General features: G+C 39.1%; 1 non-coding gene across 1 annotated transcript; it reads right to left on the bottom strand.

Annotated features, from left to right (window-relative positions):
* Window positions 1-364: 364 nt before the first annotated feature.
* On the bottom strand, window positions 365-528 carry LOC122203050. Its single transcript, XR_006195057.1, has one exon. It is a non-coding gene; the product is annotated as a U1 spliceosomal RNA (small nuclear RNA).
* Window positions 529-4,681: the final 4,153 nt, after the last annotated feature.

Genomic DNA, 4,681 nt, shown 5'->3' with positions numbered 1-4,681 from the left:
AGTGCAGAAGAGCTCGGCACTGGGCTGAAACTCACAAACTGTGAGATCATGACCTGAGCGGAAATCAAGAGTCGGAAACTTAACCCACTGAGCTGCCAAGCGCCCCTCTGTATTTAAATCAATTATGTTTCTATGAGCTCTTCCTTGCTTTTCTTTTGGTATCATCATGCTTTTCTTAACCACGAAAGGGCATGATTTAATCTCAGTCACATTTCTTATTTGTTGACATGCCATTATATTCTTACAGTTGACATAGATATTTTAAGTTATACATTTAAGTGCCTTACTCTTTCTTTTTATATTTATTGTATTTTAAAAACGTCATCTATGTATTCTTTTTTTGTTGTTCTATTTTTTTTTTTTCCAGGGGAAAGCATGAACGCAGTTCCCCACTACCACAAATTATACAGTCGAGTTTCCCACATTTGGGGAAATTGCAGGGGTCAGCACATCCGGAGTGCAATGGATAAACCTCGCCCTGGGAAAACCACCTTCGTGATCATGGTATCTCCCCTGCCAGGTAAGTATTTTTTTGTTCTATTTTTTAATCCACCCAACAACAAGCTGTCTTTAAAATACCTAAAACAATCATATAAACTACTAACCCGGGTGTTTAATTTATAAAAGGTTTTGTGAAAGCATATGTGAACATGTGTGTATGTGTGTGTACTCGTAGTATAATTCAAGTGGCATTTTGACATAGTGCATATAATATCATGCTTTGAAACAAAAATAAATAAGTAAAAATTCTAAGTAAAATACTCTATTATTAAATTTATCTTGGAATAAAATTATTATAACATGTTCAAATAGCAGTGTGGTTATTGAAAAGAAATAATATGCATATTATTTGATCAACATTTACAACTTCTAAGAATTTACTTGAGAAAATAATATAATAATTGTTCAAAACTCTTCATCTTTATAATTCATAAATGACTGAACATGTTTGCAACCATTTTCAATATAACAACAAAAAATACATACCAATATACAAGTAATTAAACAAAGTAACATATGACCATATTAATAAATACTAGGGGTGCCTAGTTAGCTCAGTTGGTTAAGCATCCAACTTTTGGTTTCGGTGCAGGTCATGATCTCACAGTTCATAGGTTCAAACCCTGTGTTGGGCTCCCCACTGCTGGTGTGGAGCCTGCTTGGGATTCTCTCTCTCTGTCTCTCTCTGCCCCTCTCCCACTCACACTCTTTCTCTCAAAATAAAGAAATAATAAAACTTAAAAAAAAAAAGAAACACTACTCAACTATTAAAACATATTTAGATAAATTTATATTCATATAATAATTATAATAATAATACCTAATATTTATATGATACTTACTATACAATAGTCATGGTTCTAAGGACTTTACTTACTATAACTTGTTTAATCCTAACAACAGTAAAAAGTAAGACTATTTTATCACCAAGATTATACTGTTTCTAGAATCCAGGATTCTAATCCAAGGTCTTTGATTCCAGAGTCCAGGGTCTTAACCCCTTTAATGCACTGAGAAAAATCAAGTTAAATTAAAATACCTGTGTTGTAGTTATATTTTTGCTTTGGAAAAAATAAGTAAGAAAATAGCATACACAACCAAAATTAGACTATGTATATATAGTATAGAGAGAAGAAGAAGAAGAAGAAGAAGAAGAAGAAGAAGAAGGAGAGGAAGGGGAAGGAAGAGGAGGAGGAGGAGGAAGAGAAGAAGGGGGAGGAGGAGGAAGAGGAGGAGAAGGATAAGAAGAAGAAGAAGAAGAAGTAGGAGGAGGAGGGGGAGGAGGAGGGAGAGGAGGAGGGAGAGGAGGAGAAGGGCAAGGAGGAGGAGGGAGAAGGAGGGGAGTGAAAGGGGGAAGGGTAGGAGGGGGAGAGAGAGGAATTCATGAGGAAATTAAAAGAAAATAATAATGTTTATTTTTGAGTGGGGGGAGGAGCAGAGAGAGGGGGGAACACAGAATACAAAGCAGACTCCAGTCTCCAAGCTGTCAACGCAGAGTCGGATGCGGGGCTCAAACTCATGAGCCATGAGATCTTGACCTGAGCCGAAGTTGGACCCTTAACTAACTGAGCCACTAGGTGCCCCATGAGCAAAGTGTTATTAAAGTCTTAAAAAATGTTCACCAAAAATTAATGGTAGAGACATATGGATGGTGGAATTTATACTGATTTTTTTCTTTATATTTATCTGTCCTAATGAAATTGTGGACAACTATCCCATTAAGTGCAGCTGGACCAATTTAAAACCCACAAATATATCATGTGGATAGGAATAGTTCCAGACACTCAGAAAAGAAAGGAAGGATTCTCCAAGAGGAAATTTAGCCACAGGATTCAGAAACACTGACTGCAAGCTTGTGATAATGTTTTTCAACACTAGATAGTGGCCGAGATAGAATTTCAAGTTCCTCCGAGGATAAGGCTAAGACAGCCTAAAGTTTGGATGAAAAGTTTTATAAGTTTCTACTTCATGTGATTTGTTTTACCTCACTGTTGTGAGCTGAGTTGTGTCCCTGACAAATTCGTATGTGGAAGTCCCAATACCCAGCACTTCCAAATATAATTGTGATGGTTAATTTTATGTGTCACTTGACTGGCCTAAAGGATGCCCAAACAGGTAGTAAAACATTACTCTTGGGCGTGTCTGTGAAGGTGTTTCTAGAAGAGATTAGCATTTGAGTCAGTAGACTAAGTAAAGAAAATCTCCCTCACCAAAGCACTAAGGCATCATCCAATCTATTGAGGTCTGAATAGAACAAAAAGGCAGACAAAAAGTGAATTTGCTCTTTGAGCTGTGACATCCATCTTCTCCTGCCCTTGAGCATCAGCTCCCCTGGTTCTTTTGCCTTAGATCTTGGACTAAATTACACCATCAGCTTTCCCGAGTTTCAAGCTTGCAGCTGGCAGATCATGTGACTTCTCAGCCTCCATAATCACTTTCTATAAAATCCTTCATGATATCTCTCTCTTTCTCTCCCTCCCTCTCTTTATCCCCTTAGTTCTGTTTCTCTGGAGAACCCTGACTAATATAGTGACCATAACTATATTTAGAGATAAGGTCTTTAAATATGTGACTAAGTGAAAATGAAGGCATTATGGTGGAGCCCAAGGCCTTTACGACCGGTATCCTTATAAAAAGAGGAAGACATTGGTATTAGAGTGGCAGTCGGTTAGTTTCTAACAGGACACCTGGAGGTCAACAACAAGGAGGATGTTATGACCAGCTATCTGGAAAGTCAGCGGTCTGTCCTGCCAACACTCTACAAAAAGCCAAATCAAATTATACAGGCCCCAAATGGTGGGTGCCATGACAGGAAATCCATGACCAAATAAGGAAGAAAAAGCATGAAACTTTGCATCTCCACTTCAAGTAATAAATATTCCACCTTCTAGTTAACAACTGTCAATAAAAGTTACGAACTCAACTCCTATGGTGCACAGATTGCTCTCTCGCTCGCTCTCTGTGTCTCATGTTCGCTCACTCCCAAATCTCTAGAGTATTCTTTTGCTTTAATAAACTTTCACACTTGCCTTCCCTCCACCCCCATCTCTCTCTCTCTCTCACTGTCTCTGTCTCTTTTCCTACCTCACCTGCTTGCGAGCTCTTGGTCTCTCCCTCAAAAATAAAAATAAAAAAATAAAAATAAATAAATGAATAAATGAACTAAAATAAACTATCCCACTTGTTTCACTAGTCCACTGTGTTGCACATCTGTCTTTGAATTTTTTCTTGTGATAAGACCAAGAACCTTCAGCAACACCTTTGGGATGCTCTGGATGGAGGCCCCAGGGCAACACAGGGAGATGCTCCCACAGGGAAGACCATGTGAAGAGGCCTCATGAAGGCTGCTATCTTTGAGCCAAGGAGAGAGACCTCAGAAGAACGCAACCCTACTGGCACCTTGATCTTCAACTTCCTGCCTCTGAACTGTTAAAAAATAAATTTTTGTTGGGGCGCCTGGGTGGCTCAGTTGGTTAGGTATCTGACTTCAGCTCAGGTCATAATTTCATGGTTTGTGAGTTCAAGCCCCACATCGGACTCTGCTGTCAGCACGGACTCCACTTCAGATCCCCTGTACTCCTCTCTCTCTGCCCCCTCCCCCAGCATGTTCTCTTTCTCAAAGTAAATATATAAACTTAAACAAAATGAAAACTAAAAATTTTTGTCATTTGAGTCACTCTGTGTGTGATCTTTTGTTATAACAGCCATAGCAAATTAATACACCCATGAATGGAGTTCATGTTACTTGAGGGAACTTCTTCTCAGAAGCGCCATAGAACGTGATATTGGATTAAGAACATACTACAAATATGAGTTGATTGACTTTAGTTCTAGAGGAATAGTTCTCAGTTACAGTCTCCAGGACAGCATCGTCAGTCTCATCTGGAAACTTTTTAGAAATGCACATTTTTGAGCCTCAAGACACTATAGAATCAGAAACTCTGGGAATGGGCTGGAACATCTGTTCGACAAGCCCTCTGGGTGATATGAGACACTTTAGAGTTTGAGAACAAGTGTGTCAAACGTTCCAAACTAGGGACCAGGCATGTGACATCCATGAGTGATGCAGCCCAGGTGTAAGTCAGCAGGAAAAGTCTGGCATCTGTTATCTTAGCACACTAGTGACGCACACGTCTCCGCTGAGGTCATGGCCAGATATGCCAAAGAGCTAAGATGAAAT

This window comes from Panthera leo, chromosome A1, assembly GCF_018350215.1.
Source record: "Panthera leo isolate Ple1 chromosome A1, P.leo_Ple1_pat1.1, whole genome shotgun sequence".
Classification (NCBI taxonomy): Eukaryota; Metazoa; Chordata; class Mammalia; order Carnivora; family Felidae; genus Panthera; species Panthera leo.
Note: the sequence above shows the minus strand (reverse complement) of the source record. Positions and strands in the feature narration are given on the sequence as shown.